Here is an 18,847-nt window from a genome sequence, read left to right on the forward strand (position 1 = left end):
TTACTTCTCATCGTCAGAACGAACGATAGTTATGCAGCATGATCCAAAACAGATCTGCTCATGAGGCTCACCTACAACAAGGGTCAACGAACCCTGAGTACAAAAGTACTCAACAAGACTTAACCAAAATAACACTGAGAAGACTCAGGAATACAGGCTTAGGGATTCAAGGTATGGCTTTAGCAATAATCAAAGTTCTTTTGCATAAAAGCTCTTTCAACAAAATTCTTTATATAGAAAACTTCATAAGAATTATATACAAAGCTGACACGATCCGCGCTGAGATCATGAAACTTCATATCTAACACCTTCACAAGCCTTATTCGAGTTCCAGTTATTAGTACTACGATGATGAACAGTGAGTTGAGTCTCCATAACCGAGGAGCAACGACGATTTGAACCGATTAAGACCCAGCTGGGGATTCCAGACCACACGACATATGCAGGTTCCAGACCTACATATACCAACCTACCCTCGGATCCTCTAAAACAAGAACAGGTCCGCGCCACCCGAGAATACAGTACTCCACCAATCCAGCCCATTGCCACGTGGGTACACGCTATTCCCGCCATCTCTCCACTCCCAGTGCGCGAGTAGCCCTTCTCGTAATAGAATTGCCAAGTTCAGGCTTACTGGAGTATGTGGTTAATACTACAAATTCTCACCTCATACAATTCAACAACGGACGTGCCTTAATCAACACAGGCGGAAAAAACCCGCTCACAAGACCTCCATGTCTGGTGGCTCACACTCACCGAGTCCGCCCGGTCTAGATTTATTACTCCACATTCCCATATCATATCCTAACATAATTAACCAATGTTTCATTTAAAACTTGCAGGTGGCAGGTAGTCACCCGACTTTCACCGTTCTATGCATAGCTAAGCAAAACTAGGCATATACGAGTTTAAAACTGGTAATATGGTAAATATGGAATAACAAGGGTGGTAATGCACCAATTAGGCTCTTACTTAACTCCTAACCACTTAATGCAGTAACGGAAAGCAAAAGCAAAATAAATTTATAAAACACAAGGTAGGGTTGTATGCATCCGGGGCTTGCCTTCGTTGACGGAAAAATCCGGCTCCTGCGACGTTTCACAAGTATTTGATCCGACCACAACAGACGGATTAACCTCCTCAACAACTTGATTAACTACCATGTGTTCACCTTCGTTCACTACACGTAATAACAATGACATGTTTAACATGATGCGGAATACAAAACATGATGCTCGATGATGGATGCAAAAATTAACTTGAATACAACTTTCCTTCGCGGTACGGTTATAAGTCAAACTAACCAATTCTTTTTCGTACTACTTATATCGATTGCCAAAGATCATTACCAACTAATGACCCAAGGACACCACTCAATCAAAAATTCAATCAAAACCTAAATCATTAAAAGTTAGTATTTGCTTTTATGAATGAATTATTTAATTAAGAATTATGAAATAAATCAACTTGTTCCAATTGACCTCAAAATTTTTGTAAACGTTCATCACATGATAACTAAGTGGCAAAACAAATCTCATAATTTTTGGATAATTAATTGAGCCTAGAAAAATCATGGAAATCCATTTATTAATTAATTGAGCAATTTTTATTACATTCAAAAAGTTCTGTAAATCAATATTTCATATTTTTACTAAATAATATTCATCACAGAGAGGTCACACAAAAATTTTTATAATTTTTTTAGCTCTAAATAAATCTACACAAAAATAACAAATTATAGCACTATTCAATCATTTCTGAAAAAGGAAAAATTCATTTTCAAAACACCCGCTCACACAAACAACTCGGGAAGAACTAGGAGCTCACACAAACAACTCGGAAAGAATCAGGAGTTCACACAAACAACTCGAAAAGAATCAGGAGCTCACACAAACAACTCGGAAAGAATCAGGAGCTCACACAAACAACTCAGAAAGAACCAGGAGCTCACATAAACAACTCGGAAAGAACCAGGAGCTCACACAAACAACTCGGAAAGAACCAGGAGCTCACATAAACAACTCGGAAAGAATCAGGAGCTCACCTCGAACGCACTAGAGCATAAAGCTGGATCGGAAGAACAACGGATGAGTGGTTCGACGTGCACAGGAAGCACCAGTAGCTCACCCTGAGCTCAATGGAGCAAAGAACGGGGCTGGAGAAGCAACGGTGAAGCAGGTCAACGATCCGAGCAACCACGGCGGAGCAAAACGTCGACGGTGGTGGTGCTCCGGCGACTGCGATGGACAAAACGATCAAGCAACAAGGTATTAAGGACCACGGCATCAAGGCAAAGCTAGAGCTACGCTGAGCAAGGACAAATACGCATCGGAGAGCTCTGCCCACGACGACGCGCTCGCGACGGCGGTGCTGCTGGCCGCGAGGAAGAAAAGCAACGATTACTGTTCATCAAAATTACCAAACTGTCATTCGATTTAAAAATCCAAATTACTCCCAAATTTATGTAACAACTCAAAAATCTCCAAAAATAAAAGTTGTTCAAAATCAAAAGTTCTACAACTTTGCTTTTATAACCACCCCCTAATTCGGTCTACATTTTAAAATGCAAATTTGAATTCAAAAAGGGAACATTTAAAGAATTATGCCTTTTCAAATTACTTTAAATTTTATAAAACAACTTTGAAAACTCCAAAAACAAACTTTGTATAACTTGACAAGCTCTACACTTTTGCTTTTAAGCTCAACCCCAAAATATGCTTAGATTTTGAAATGAGTTTTTCAGGGTAGAATTTAAATGCTGAAAAGCGGGGTTTTCTCGAAAAATTCAAAATCCAAACAAACTTTGAACTTGAGTCAAATAATACAATGCAACACATACCACATAAATATAAACTTGTATTAGTGTATGCATCTCAAAGTTTTCACCAAATGCCAAATGCTTTGCAATGCATATGATGACATGTCAGATTTTAATATTTAAACACCCGAGGTGTTACATGATTGTTGATGACTAATCAAGATACACATGGGTATTCTTCCTTCATGACAAATCTAAAGTTGCATCTTGTTTCAAGAAGTTTGCAAAGAGGGCATAAAATGAGTTTGAAGTGAAGCTAAAGAAGATAAGAAGCGTCAATGGAAAAGAATTTGACAACACAAATATAGAAGCCTATTGTGATGAAGTTGGGATCAAGCATGAGGTCTCCGCAACATATACTCCTTAACAAAATGGTGTAGTTGAGAGAAAGAACCGAACATTGATCACTCTTACAAGAACAATGCTTGATGAGTACAACACTCCCGAAGCTCTATGGGTGGAAGCTATCAACACCGCATGCTATGCATCCAACCGCCTATTCTTTCAGAAGTTTCTTGGCAAGACACCTTATGAGTTGCTCAATGAGAAGAAGCCGAACGTCTCTTTCTTTAGGGTATTTGGTTGCAAATGCTACATTTACAAGAAGCGGCAACACCTTGGGAAGTTTCAAAGACGTTGTGATATTTATTTTCTTATTGGTTACCCATCAAAGTCCAAAGCATATAGAGTATTTAATCATGCCACCGGCTTGGTTGAAGAACCATATGATGTGGAATTTGATGAATCTAACGGCTCCCAAGGAGCACATGAGAATCTTGATGATATAGGTGATGAATCATTGAGGGAGGCTATGAAGAACATTCCGGTTGGAGACATCAAGCCTAAAGATGATGAAGTTGATGTGCAAATAATTGATCCACCTTCTTCATCAAGTGTGCCACAAGATGGTGAAAAAGATGGAAGAGTAGAAAATGAAGATACTCATGTCTCCCATGAATAAATGGTGGTACAAGCACAAGATGTTAATGCTCCACAACCTCCCCCTCAAGTGGTCAATAGAAGAAATACACCTCTACTTCAAAATCATCCACAAGATCTCATCATAGGGAGTACATCAAAGGGTATAATGACTCGATCATAAAAACTTGCTTTATTTATTGCTCATTACTCTTTTGTCTCTTGTTTTGAGCCTACTAAGGTAGAATAAGCTCTTCAAGATCTAGATTGGATAAATGCAACGCATGAAGAGTTAAACAACTACACCCGCAATAAAGTTTGAACTCTTGAAGAGCGGCCAAAAGGAGCAAGAGTCATTGGAACAAAGTGGGTGTTCTGAAACAAGCAAGATGATCAAGGTGTTGTTGTGAGGAACAAGACAAGACTAGTTGCAAAGGGATTCTCTCAAGTTGAAGGCTTGGATTTTGGAGAGACCTTTGCTCCGGTTGCAAGATTAGAAGCCATCCGTATCCTCCTTACATATGCATCACATCATGAAATAAAACTTTATCAAATGAATGTAAAAATTGTATTTTTAAATGGCTTTATTAATGAACTAGTCTATGTTGATCAACCTCCCGGGTTTGAAGACCCTAGATATCCTAATCATGTTTATATGTTGTCCAAGGCATTATATGGGCTTAAGCAAACCCCAAGAGCTTGGTATGAGCGCCTTCGGGACTTTCTCATTGAGAAGGGCTTCACCATTGGAAAGGTCGATACCACACTATTCACCAAGAAGCTTGATGGACATATCTTCATTTGTCAAATGTATGTTGATGATATCATCTTTGGATCATCAAATGAAGATTCATGCAAAGAGTTTGGTGAATTGATGTCGAAGGAGTTCGAGATGTCAATGATTGGAGAGCTTACATTCTTTCTTGGTTTTCAAGTCAAGCAAATGAGAGAGGGGATTTTCATCTCTCAAGAGAAATATACTAATGATCTTCTCAAGAGATTCAAGATGGATGAATGTAAGCCAATCAAGACACCAATGCCATCTAATGGACATCTCGACCTAGATAAGGGAGGTAACCCGGTTAATCAAACTCTCTACCGCTCTATGATTGATAGCTTGTTATACTTGACTGCATCTAGGCCCAACATCATGTTTAGTGTGTGTATGTTTGCTAGATTTCAAGCTAATCCTAAGGAAACTCATTTAATTGCCATAAAAAGAATCCTTAGGTATCTTAAACACACACCAAGCATTGGCCTTTGGTATCCCAAAGGAGCTATATTTGAATTAGTTGGCTATTCCGATTTGGATTATGCCGGTTGCAAAGTTGATAGAAAGATCAAATCCGGAGGGTGCCATTTGCTTGGTAGATCACTTGTGTCTTGGTCCTCCAAGAAACAAAAGTGTGGCTTTGTCCACCGCCGAAGCGAAATACATTACCGCGGGTGCTTGTTGTGCACAAATACTTTACATGAAATAAACTTTGCTAGACTATGGTGTAGTTCTAGATAAAGTATCTCTTTTGTGCGACAATGAAAGTGCGGTAAAACTTGCTAATAATCTGGTTCAACACTCTCGCACCAAACACATAGATATTCGCCATCACTTTCTTAGAGATCATGTTGCTAAAAATGATATATCACTAGAAGGTGTAAGGACCGATGATCAATTGACGGATATCTTCACTAAACCGCTAGATGAGGCAACATTATGTAGATTGCGGAATGAGCTCAATGTGCTTGATTTTAGTAACTTCACTAAAAATGAGCTTGTGTTGTCCCTTGCATTGCATTGTAATATACAACATGGTTAATGTTTTGTAATGCATATAGGGCTTGTCTAACATGGTTAAGATAACCACCGAAAAGCGTGTGAAGAAGCTTAACCTTGAATCAAACTTGACAAGCAACTAGATTTACTTACAAGTATTGCATTGCATATGCATGAATGTTGTTTTGTTGTTTGTCTTCAAATTGCCCTCTTATTGCCTATTTTCTTAAAAAGAATTATAGCCTAAGGCAAAATATTTTGAAAAACTTGAGGGTTTAAGAGAGGTCACTCACATCAGTCCCAATTGGAGTTTATTTGGATCTTATTCGAGTTGGGACTTGATTGGGAACAGGCAGCACGAAGGACTTTGAAGATTTACTAAAGAAAGAGTGACCGAACGCTGCATCGGACTCTGGAGTCCAGTGTCCGGTCAGTTCACAGGAGGTGAACTTGTTGCGAAGGAGTGACCGAACTCTGCGTTTCAGCGTCCGGTCAGAAGGATTTCAGCGTCCGGTCGTGTGAAGAAGATGAAGGCTGTATTGACCGGACTCTGGCTGCATCCGGTTGTTGTCCACTAGACACGTCCGGTCACGATTCCAGAGGAATTGGACCTCTCTGGAATCGACTAGACGCTGGGTGGCAGCGTCCGGTCATTGCCACCGGAGCGTCCAGTCAATAGGAATCATGCGGCATACGAACTCTTTTCTCCTTTCCAATTCTCACGTCGGGGAACCGTATATTAATCTAATCCACCCCGCCGTGTCCTGTATCCCGCATCGCCGTAGTGCCTTTTGCCGTCTCGAGCCACCGCGCCACACCCATCGCCGTCGTCCCCGCTCACAGCAGCTCCAGCTCGCCGCGCTGCCTGTCCTGCGCCGCAAGCCCGCGCATCACCGCACCCCGCGCCTCACCCTACGCCGCGCCATGCCCTAGCCATGCCCGCACGCCACCGGGCTCCCACCACAGCAGAGCAGCCGCGCCTCCACTGCCCTAGCTGTCGCCAAGATTCACAGCAGTAGCACCACCGTTGGATCTCCAGTGCCGCTGCCGTACCCTAGCGCCTACATTGCTTCCTCGCCGGAGAGCCTCCTGCGCTTTGCTAACCCTAATCTTCGATTGCCGACCCGATGGTTCCCCGCGCGTCGTTTCTTTTCTTCTCGGATCGCCGGTTCGTTAGGTAGCAAGCCCCACGTTCAATTTCGTACCAAATTGCTTGCTTTCTTAGGGTTTTGCATCTCTAGATGAATAATTAAGATTATTTGTATATCCTATCTATTCCATCATGCAGCGAGTCGGTTTTGTTGAGGTGTTAGTGAGAGTTTTCAGTTAACTCAGGGCCAAGCTCGTGAGTACGGAACGAGGCCAAACCTCGAAAGTGATAGTTGATCTTTGTCAGCGACAGTTGATTCATCTCAGATCCTTTAGATGGCTCGTACAAAGAATGTCAGAGGTGGTCCCGGTGATGAGGATCCGAGGCCCCCGCCTCGCCAGCCTACAGAACCAAAAGGCAAGGCGACAAATAAGTTGGCAGCAAGGAAGCGCAAGTATCTAGATGCAGATACAGCGAGAGCCGCCGTAGTTGCAGAGGCCGTAGAGCGTGCCGAGAGAGGAGGTACTCGTAGTGGAGTTCGGATTGCTGATCCGCTTTCACCAGAAGCGGGGGCTTCACTTGAGCCAGTTGAGCGCCTTCATGGTGGTCCAGCTGGGACTCTCATGATTGGCGGACAGCGTGTTGCCATTGATGAGGTTCAGCCTCAGGGGGAGCCACAGCAGCAGCCATAGGCAGTAGAGCAGACACAGGAGGCACAACCGGCTCAGCAGACTCAAGAGGGTGAGCAGGCCAAGCAGGCCGAGGAAATAGAGCCAGCACCATAGCCATAGTTACACCGCTCTGGTTGTACTCGTGTTCCAGTCACGCCGAGGGCAGACACTCAGAGGAGGGGTTCTCGTCCACCGCCTCGACCGCAGGGTCTGCCTCTAGTGACCTATCTTGACCTAAGGGCCACCACAGCCAAGCAGATGCAGCAGCTGAGGTTTGTGGACTTTGAGGTGTAATTTCCACCCAGGAGGGATGAGAGAGCATCAGAGGGATTCTATACACCCTTACAGGAGGACTTCTATAATGCCTATCTCAACAGTAGAGCAGTCTTCAGATCACAGAGTGTGCAACATAGAGTCTATAGTAGCAGCAGCTGAAGAGCACATTCGTCCGTACCTATCCTATTTACCAGGGCTGACATATCTTATTGGACGGACAGGAATGTATGTCCCATCTTGGGTTCGACAATTTTATGCTACTCTCTGGATTGACCCCCAACATAGGTTCATACACTTTGCATTCGGTGGCAGAGACTACCGGCTGACGAGCACTAGGGTCAGGGAGATTCTCAAGCTTCAGGAGCAGCCAGTCAGGCTCCATGAGGTGTGCTATGGACAGACTGCACCCCCAGACACCCTCATGGTGGTATGGTACCTCCTACGGACTTGGTTCATCACTGTTTCATAGAGCCCTTTGGCGAGGGGTCGAGGAGGAACCCCAGTGATCTCACTCCCACTGCTCGCGTGATTGAGGCTATCATGAGGACTTTACTTCTGAGGATGGGATACAGAGAGGGATTGACTCAGATACAGCTATAGCTTCTCAACTCTCTGATGCAGCAGACAATTTTTGATATTTGAGATTTTCTTCTGTCAGAGATGGAGGGCACTATAGCTGAGGGTTTTAGAGGTCACAGGCAGCTACCCTATGCTCACTGGATCACATTCCTTATCCACAGAGCCATTACTGTTAGGTCGCCTGAGATGATTGCTGAGTACAGTGGTGCCACTACAGAGTTTCCTGCTTATAACCTGACTCAGATGATCCACCACAGTACACTATAGGCACCTAGTTAGCCATGCCGTTGTCCAGAGGTGCCCGAGACTACAGCTCAATAGGATGATATTATCAGGGGTATTACAGCCACAGAGGAGGAGGAGCTTGCTCAGCAGAGGGGTTGGTCACTAGCGAGCCCAGAGACAGTTCTGATGATGACTACCAACCCATTCCTTAGATGCCTCCACGACGACATGATGCTAAGGTCGGTAGCTCTAGTTTAGCGGCACTTGCCCCATAGACAGACCCCGCTCTTCTTGCTATACTTGAGCGGATGATGCAGGACCAGGCACGATAGGCTCAGGAGACAGCTGCTACATTTGCTCAGTTCTAGACTTGATAGGACGAGTTCCAGCGATAGTAGCTAGTTATTCAGCAGCAGACATAGGCTCTACAGCAGCAGCAGTAGGCCATGCATCAACAGCAGATCCTCATGCAGCAGCAGCTTCTTGGATTCATGTAGCATGTAGTGATAGGGATTGGGGCCCCACCGCCATAGGCTTTGCCCTAGCTTGGTCAGCCTGCCACCACTTCGATGACTCCAGCGTTATAGCCTAGTGGACTTTAGAGTCAGGGACAGCCAACAGCATAGTATGCTTCACCGACAGAGCAGGTGTCCCAGTGGTTTGCTTCGCCAGTGGTAGCGTCACAGTTCACACCACTTCAGACGGGCTTCACACCGACATAGACGTCGTCGCTGCTAGTGCCAGACACTTCAGTCTCTAGGAGTCTTGGAGCTTCCTTCAGTGAGTTGACAGGGTAGCCCACTCCTCCATACCTACATGCTTCAGGTCCTTCTATGGTTGCACCTATCACAGCGACAACAGAGACGCTCCCCTCCTTAGTGTCATCATTAGAGCCGGCTGCTTCAGTTATACCAGCCCAGCCTACAACAGCACCAGTTCCTGATCCGACCCAGACTGCTTCAGTATCACTACTAGCTTTAGAGGGTCAGACAGCTCAGAGCTCAGGATCAGATGATCATGGCACCCAGTTCCACCTTACTCCTCGTACCTCAACGCCCGGCTCGTCCGCTGCAGCCCCATCGATCGACCCTTAGGTTTTGGTGTTTGACGCCAAAGGGGGAGGAGGTTTGAGTATGTTAGACTTAGGGGAGCTACTTATCTAGGGAGAGCTTAGTTATTATATTAGTTTATATATTACATTTGGAGTTTTTATATGTGAGATACACTATTATGCATTTGTGTGTGTGATACATTATGCATTCATGTTTACTACTATATTTATATGATAGTGATATCTACGTGATCGTGATATATAACATGTGTGCTCTCTACTTTGAATTCTTTATATGTCATATCACTTGTGCTATGCTCATTTGCCTTTGCTTCCGCGTTTTACTCCGATGCAAATGAGCTTTATTACTTGTACTCATGCTTATTTTATATCTTTTGAGTACATCATGTTGGCTTGGGTCGTATAAGCTTGCCTAACACTTTTGTTCTTATTACCAAAAGCTTATATAAACCAAGCATGTTAAAAACCTCATCTCTTTCACATTCTCAAGGTAGTATTGTCATCAATCACCAAAAAGGGAGAGATTGAAAGCATCTAGGCCCCTAGTTGGATTTCGGTGATTAATGACAATACGTGATTACTGTGACTAACGTATGTTTTGCAGAAACAATTGAGTTAGGTCACGGTAATGAAGATCGATTGGGCAATCATAGTTGTCATGCCCCTATGATGGAAATCGTTTCGGTTTTCAAAGGATGGACGACAAGGTTAAGGATGGACTAGTTCTAAGTGTCGATTGAAGTTGGAGAGACACTTAGAGTAGTTTAGAACTTTGTTTTTCCTTTGGCCATACTATTAAGGGGGGTATGAACGGGTAGCTTGACCTAGGTGAGTCTAAGTTAGGTGTGGTGCACACTTGTTAAAACTAGCACTAGGTAGCTCCATAACAACCCTTTGATCCAATGGAGCAAACTTCATTCACCTATGATCGAGAGTTGAAAGTGAATGGAGGGTCAAATATTGACCGGACGCTGGCTCCAGTGTGACCGGACGCTAGCTCAGGGTCCGGTCAGTTCTTTTGACCAAGGTGAAAGCATCTAGAAGTGACCGGACGCTGCGAGGTCAAGTCACTGGACGCTGAGGGCCAATGTCCGGTCGACTCTAGTAAGGTCCTAGAGAGGGAGAATCCTGATCGAACATGTCCGGTCAATGCTGACCAGACACTGATCAGATTCCGGCTACTGACCGGACGCTGCTCAGCAAGTGACCGGACGCTGGGGTCCAGAGTCCGGTTGACATCAGTAAGGTTCCAGTGAGGGGAAAACGTGACCGGACGTGTCCGGTCAGTGCTAACCGGACGCTGACCTGCGTTTGGTCAACACTTAACCACTGGAGTTCAGGGTGTACTGACCGGTGCGTCCGGTCACCCCACAGAGGCACATAATGGTTTGTTTTTCAGCCGGTGTTATAAATACAACCTCCGCTCGTGTGTGGGGGTACTTTTGCTCATTTCAACAGCTGAAAAACACCTTAGAGAGTGCCAAGAAGAGCAAGGTCCTAGTGAGATAATTAAGATTTGAGAATCCCAAAGAGAGCCCTCATTAGTGAAGATCAAGAGTAGCAAAGTGTGCATCCACCTTCTCATTAAGCTTATCGTGATCAAGTGAGAGTTTGTGCTTGTTACTCTTGGTGATCGCCATCACCTAGATGACTTGGTGGTGATTGGGAGCTTGGTGATCACCCAGCGGAGCTTGTGAGTGACCCAACTCAAGTTGTGAGCTGTTGTGGGCGATTCACCGTGATGGAGTGTCAAAGAATAAACCCATAGAGAGCACTTGATCCTTGCGGGGATCAAGGAGGAGCTACACCCTTACACGGGTGCTCCAACGAGGACTAGTGGGGAGTGGCGACTCTCTGATACCTCGGCAAAACATCACCGCGTTCCTCCTTCTCTATTTACTTTGAGCATTTACTTTGAGCAATTCAATTCTTGTCTTTATATTCATAGAATTGCCATGCTAGAGTAGGATTTGAACTTAGGTTGCAAGTCTTTTGTGCGGTAGAACAATTAGAAACACTTTCTAGACATAAGGGGTTAATTGAGCTAACCATAGGATTTAATTATTGCAAAGAAATTTAGAATTAGCCCAATTCATCCCCCTCTTGGGCATCTTGATCCTTTCAATGATCCTGCAATATAAATATATAGAACTGGTATTACATGATGTAAAAATATATGAACTCCGAAGAAAAATCAACAATGACGATGAAATAGCGTAAGTAGCTCGGAGATCAGTTGGTGTGAAGATGTATTTAATATAAACCGCCCGAACAGTTAGTGTGTATCTGAGTCTCCAGCCCTAGCTAGCCCATTAACCATAACGTCGAGCGCGAAGCCCGTGAACGTGTAGGAGGAACATGTGTGACCAAAGAGCCGCTGCCGACCACCCATAACGTAGAGCGTAGAGCCCGTAGCACATGTAGGGAGAAGCCGGAGATAGGGCCGTCTCTGGAGGCGTCCGAGCATCAACATGACTGTTCAGGGATTCAGAAAATCATTTGGAGAACAAATATGGAGAAAGCAACTCGGAGAAACATTATGGCGATATACGAAGAGTGGAGAATATTTAGAAGAATATTAAATCTATGACTTAGCTTGATTTAGAAAGTCTGGTCGACGATGTCTGATGTTATCTGGTCCGGATTCTCCTCTAGGATGGTTTGGAGGGATGCTTCGGGGCGTCGGCCGACGTGCAGCATGTTGATGGTCGACGGAGGTCGGTCGGCGATCTGGTCAGCGAGAGGGCAGACATCTTCCACCTGGTCAGTGAATTTACCCCTTAGGGCGTCTTGGTAGGTGGCGGAGACGTTGGTGAGCCCGAAGGGTAGGGCCGTAACCCTTGGAGCCTTCCGATCAGTCTCTGATAATCTGGATCGGAGGGTGGTCGGTGCTGAACCAGAGTGTCCAGAGCCGATTCGACGATGGAGAGGTAATCGGCGAGCTTCAGACCAACCTGATCGATGAATGCGATCAGATCATCGTTGTTGATCTGCCTCCTTTGATAGCGAGGAAGCGGACGATAAGTTGTCGATGAAGGCAAGCTCAGAGGTGGTTCCGAGATCGGATCTGCAGTTGTAGGTACGGGGGTGATCGATGCAGAATTGATCTGCACCGGTTCGAGGAGCTCTCTGACTCCATCAGCGTTGATGATCCATGAGATCGATCCGACCGTGAAGATCTAGCCGAGCTGCAGGAGGGACAAAGAGCCTACAGAAAAAGACATCTTGTTTGATAAGGAAACAGCACGTAAACCCCTACCTGGCGCGCCAACTGTCGACAGAATATCATCGGCAGTCCTTCGAGAGGTATCCCACGAAGATAGATTGATCAACAGAGAAGCGTGAGATCAAGAACAAGAAGGCAATAGAGACACACGAGTTAAATAGATTCAGACCGTCAGTATGACGTAATACTCTACTCCTATGGTCTGTTGGTTTATATAGCTATCGTCTGATATTGCGTGTGTGTAGATGTATGTATCTTGATGTAGCCCAGCGACTAGGGGACCTTTGCCTCTCCTTATGTACTCTGGAGGGATAGGGTTATAAGGACAATATTCTATTTGGTACTATACAATATCTTACGGTGCACGCCGAGCAACGTTGTGCACGCCTTGATCTTGTGGGTTAGGCCACCTCTGATGGTGCGGCCCATGTCTTGTCTTGTGGATACCGAGGACCATACCCCCACAACAATCAAACATGATGTCTAAAAAGTAAAAAACGTCATGTATTTTGGAACGGAACGAGTATATGTACTCGTGTATAAATGTTAACAATTTTCTCTATAAATTTGGTAGTTTGACTTAGGACAAAGAGCAACTTAAACATTAAATGCTTTTCTTGGATGGTGGAAGTATTTGACACAACCTTACCCTGTTTGCTTATGCTGAAATTTGGCTTACGCTGATGCTTACGCTGAAATATTGTGAGAAGAAAATATTATTCCATGCGTATTGAATAAGCTCAATCCAAAAGTAGTCATGAAGCCAACCGAACAGTCAACCTCAAATAAGTTCCTTTGTACCAATGTTAGTAGAACAAAAGCATCTGATGCGCTTTTTTTTAGAAAAATGGAAGGCATCTGATGCTCTGCCTTCTGAACCTGTAGTTTACAATGTTGCTCACAATTCACAAAGTAGTGGCTCATCAGCTGGTTGGAATGGATTTGTCCTAAAGTACTTACAAGCATTCAACATGTAATTATTGCGCAAGCATGACAATAAGATCTCATTTATTGCAGGGCATTTTTTTTCCTCAAATTTAACGGGAGGTTCATTCCCCTCACTATGTTTTTCTAGGATACACAAAAACATGGGACACCAAAAAAAATATATCCAACGGCTAGAAATAAAGAATCCAAGAATTAACTTGCGAACGGTTTATTTGTGAAACGTACTGTAATGGCAAACAAATTAATTAACGTAATAACTGGTTAGTGAGGACTCAGGAGGGGTAATTATTAATTAGCGATGACGTACATACCAGTAGGTAGACGGCGGAGCCGGCGACGAAGGTCCAGTAGCGGCCAAGGTAGGCGTCGGCGAGGAAGGCCCCGAGGAGCGGCGTGAGGAAGACGGTGCCCGACCAGTTGGTGACGTTGTTGGCGGCCTGGACGGTGCCCTGGTGCAGCCGCTCCGTCAGGTACACCACCAGGTTCGCCGCCACGCCGTAGTACGCCGTCCGCTCGAACAGCTCGTACACTGCATGCATATATGCGTAGCATAGATCCATGGCCCATGGGCACGCGAAACAAATCCCAGCGGCGAAACATTGCCGCCGGCCGTCGGGCCGGAGAAACGAGAGCGCGCCGCTAGCTGACTCTGAATCTCTCTGATGAGGAAAATGTACGGGACGTACCGACGATGAAGGTGCAGGCGGTCCAGCCACCGCGCTTGGAGCCCTCGCCGTTCTACATGGCCGAACGCAGCAGCTGGCTCAAGGGTCAAGGCCAGAGGCGACTGGCGAGGAGAGCCTAGAGCGGTTCTCTGGGCTTCTGGCTGAACAGCTGGAGTCCTTCTGATGCGTGCATTAAATTGTGCAGCTACGCATGCCCTCCTACCGCTCCCCCTGTTTGTTTGCATTCAAGACATTCACTGTGCTCTGCGATTTTGCACCGGCATGTACCACGATCCCCTCCCTCCACAATGACGACGACGAGCACGTTGAAACGTGCCCTGACAACGTACGGTAGTCGAGTAAAGCAGCATGTTGGCTTAGGGGGCGTTTCGTTCTCGCCAAAATCTAAACTTTGGCACTATGTAAAAAGAAAATTCTTCGTCATATCAAACTTGCGGTACATACATAGAGTACTAAATGTTGACGAAATCAAAAACTAATTACACAGTTTGATCGTACTTTGCGAGACGAACGTTTTAAACCTAATTAGTCAATGATTGGACAATAATTCACAAATACAAACGAAACGCTACAATGTGCTACAATGCTAGCACAATGATTTTGGTTGTTTAAAATCGGGCAACTAAACAAGGGCTTATTGATTTTAGACAGGGCTTTTCAGTCAATCAATAATATTTTTTTCTCACAATAAACCAGCACCGATTAAACTTATCTACCAAAAACAAACAACTGGTCGGGCCGCTACAAGTTCGCCGCTCAGAGAAACACACCAGGGAACTGGGAAAGGGGAATTCGAATCGAATATCCATGATGCAGTTCGGTGGATGTGGATGCGCGGCAGCGCGGGGCGCCTACCGATTACTATACGAAGCAGTATCCACGTACGCATACGAAGTTACCAACAGAAGTAGTTCTTCACCGACCAGCGCTCACAACTTCACAGGCCAATCTTATTTCACGTGTTCAAATTTGAGAATCAAATTATATAAAAAAATCAATTTTGGATTTATATATATATAAAGTTGAGCAAAACAAGTAGAAAACCGGCCTAGACCGGTTTGGACTGCCACGATGCACATGCTGCTGAAGACCAAACCAGTCCAGACCGGTTTTGACTGCTGTTGGCCTAGGGCAATTTTAGAAATCGGCAGCCCGAGTCTAATTCAACTCAAATTCGATGGAAACACCTCTGATGTTACGGTGAACTTGTAGATTATATCTTGGATATATTTTTTACTCAGATAAAACCACACCCCCCTATATATATCAGACAACCACAGCGGTTAACCATAAAAAATCAATCTACTACTACTGTCTACTTGTCGACAGAATATCGTCGGCAGTCCACCGAGGGGTATCCCGCGATGGTAGATTGATCGGCAGAGGAGCGTGTAATCAAGAACAAGAAGGCAACGGAGACACACGAGTTATACAGGTTCAGGCCGTCAGTATGACGTAATACCTTACTCCCGTGGTCTGTTGGTTTGTATTAGCTATCGTATGATTTTCCGTCATTTTGTAGGGGGTCCCTGCCCGCCTTATATAGTCCGGAGGGCAAGGTTACAAGTCGGTTAGATCTGAGAAATAACCGGAAAGTAATAACAGATTACAAGAAACACGGAATCGTACATATCCTATCAGATTACATGACATCTTCCGGATATCCTTCCCATGCCTTGCGGGAGGCGCCGAGCAGAATCGTGCCCCGCAAGGCTCCTTCTCGTGGGCTGGACCGCCTCTGGAGGCATAGCCCATATGGCCTGCCGTGGGTATCCGGGGTCATACCCCCCACAGCTAGTCCCCGAGCGCCTTGTACCCGTTGAGCAACGCCGTCTTGAACTTTTCCGAGCAGGTGCGAACAAAAACCGAGCTGTCCAAATCATGGTCCGACCACCATAACGAATCGCCGATCAGTTGTGAGCAGTTGCCGAGCAGCGTGCACCATCGCCGACCAGTGTGTTCCGAGCACGGCTTGTCATAAGGGTGTAAGGAGCTCAATTTCAGAATTGAAAATTCCCGCGTGGTAAAATGAAGTGTGCCCACTTAGAGTCCGACCACGAGGTTAAAGAAACCTTGGTTTAACTTTTAGAGGCTCGGAGTATTTCAGAAAAAACAAACACATTCGCCGCGAGGTGAAGTGTGCCCACTTAGTCCCCGAGTCTGACAGTATGTGACGTAGTCACATGGTGCCAGGCTCAGAAAAAAGTAATCCACCCGAGCAAGTAACCAGTCCCCGAGCGTAGCCTCGAGATGAAAAACAAACACATTCACCGCAAGGTGAAGTGTGCCCACTTAGTCCCCGAGCCTGACAGTAGGTGACGTAGTCACGTGGTGCCAGGCTCAGAAAAAAGTAATCCACCCAAGCAAGTAGCTAGTCCCCGTGTGTTGGGCGTAGATATCGGATAAATCAAACCGTGGAGAAAAAATCGGAGTAATGGTTGTGCAGCATCGGGTGCTGAGCCTCATTAAATTGCGGAGAAATTGGTGAATATTTGGCGGCAATAAATGAGCGACGTGGGCTACTGTTGCGTGATAGCCCAATTTGCGGCCCATTAAACCGCTTTGGTGGAGTCGAAATAGCGCTAATGGCAAGAACGGTTTCCCAAAAACCCTCAGGCGCAATGAAAACTGGAGGAAGTGCTTTATAACCGCGCCGCCACATACATCGCCTCCTACCTCACTCAGTTTGCCTTTCTTCCTTCCTTCGCAAACCCTACGCTCCACATTCCACACCATCGCGAGCACTCGCCTCCAAACCAATTCCAATCCAGAGAAAATGGCGCCGAAAAAAGGAGCCGCAAAGCCGAAGAAAGTGGCCACCGGAGCTAGCCGCGACGAGGAGTGGGTGCCGTCGAAGACGTCGGCGGCTGATCTCGATAGGATGGTGGCGGTGGGCGTTCTCCCAGACCGCCTCACTGCTGGATGGCGGCCGGCTAGTGGTGAGCCCTTCCCAACACCACATACTGATGAGGCTATAGTATTTGAAGATTATTTCTGGCGAGGATTAGGGTTTCCTGTCCACCCCTTTTTGAGGGATCTTATGGAGTTTTGGGCGATTAGCCTCTGTAATCTGCATCCCAACACCATTCTGCATGTGTCTATCTTTATCCATTTCTGCGAGGCGTTTCTCGGTGTTCTTCCGCACTTCAACCTCTTCAGGCACCTGTTCTGTCTGAAGAAGAAGGGGGGCAGCGGTTCCAAGGTGGTCGGCGGTGTGTACCTGCAACTCAGGGATGGGATGACCAGCGAATATATCAGTGTACCGCTAAATACCTCTCTTAAAGGTTGGAATGCCAGATGGTTCTATATCAAACAAAGTCACCCAATGATTCAATGCGACGTCCACCACATCCCGGTTAATCATAGTAACTGGTCGGAGAGACCCAACAATGCTGACATGGAGCAGGTAATGGAACTGCTGGACTTGATTAAGGGCGTGGAGCTTAGGGGTGAACTGGTGGCGGCTAGCTTCATAGTGCGGCGCGTTCAGCCCTGCAAAGAGAGGGCCCACCTAGCATTTGACTATAAAGGTGACAACGACGGTACCTGGGAAAACACAGACCGTCTGATGAAGAAAGAAGTAATAGACCGTGCCATGGACCTATTTACTTCCAATATCTCATTCAGTTGGCCAAAAGGAATGAAGGCTTTCAACTATACCAATCCCCCTCCTCAGGTAACCCTTTCACCTTGCATTTTTTAGGCATCAATTTCCGAGCAAAGGACTGACTTACTTATGTAAAGATCCATTTGCAGGATAGGGCAATATACTTTTCAAACGTTTCGAGAGCGGATTGGCCGAAAGGAGTGGACATTCGACGACCGCTACAGTCCGAAGAGGAGGAGCAGAGCACCTCGTCGGATAGTCCATCCCAAGCATCGGAGAAGATCCGCGGGAAAAGACCGGTAGTAGATGAGCCGATCCAAAAAAGGAGGAAAACCGCAAGCTCTACAGCACCAAAATCGGGCGGCATCTCGCTTGGAGAAGACCGAACCGCTCGACCACGAAGAAACACTGTGCTGGAGTGGTCGGACGATGATGAGGACCAGGCAGCGCATCCGCCGAGCATGAAAGAGCCATCGACGGATGCTGAAGCTCTCGAGCAGCAGACGGGGAGAAGCTATGTGCGGGCAACGACAGACGTCCCAGCGGCGCAGACGACCAAAGTCCCCGAGCAGCAAGAGGGGATAACCGCAGAGCAGCACACAGAGGCGGCCCCGGGGCACCAAGCAGAGCGGCACTCTGTTGTAGAGGAGCAGGAGTCCTCCCATCAGGCAGAACAAGCAGCAGTGCCTGGGGGATCAGGCAGGCATCGTCGGTTCAAGAAATTTAATTGGAAGACCAAACCGTAAGTATATTTGCCTTGGAGTAATAATATTGTTCTTTGAATTTTCTTGATTACTGAAAAACCGATATTACGCAGGGCGACGCCGAGGCCCGTACCCTCAGTAGAAAAAATGGCAACTGCCCCTATCCGGGAGTCCCCGAGTGCTCGACCAACAGAGGACGGGCCAACTGCCGCTGCGAGCGGTCCTGGCGACGGTGAATCATTGGCGCACGCGACAG

General features: G+C 46.0%; 1 pseudogene; it reads right to left on the reverse strand.

Moving 5' to 3' along the window:
- Positions 1 to 18,254, reverse strand: part of LOC136536277 (protein NRT1/ PTR FAMILY 5.2-like) — a 31,681-nt pseudogene extending 13,427 nt beyond the window's left edge.
- Between the last annotated feature and the right edge of the window lie 593 nt (positions 18,255 to 18,847).

This window comes from Miscanthus floridulus, chromosome 2 (genome assembly GCF_019320115.1).
Source record: "Miscanthus floridulus cultivar M001 chromosome 2, ASM1932011v1, whole genome shotgun sequence".
Taxonomy (NCBI): Eukaryota; Viridiplantae; Streptophyta; class Magnoliopsida; order Poales; family Poaceae; genus Miscanthus; species Miscanthus floridulus.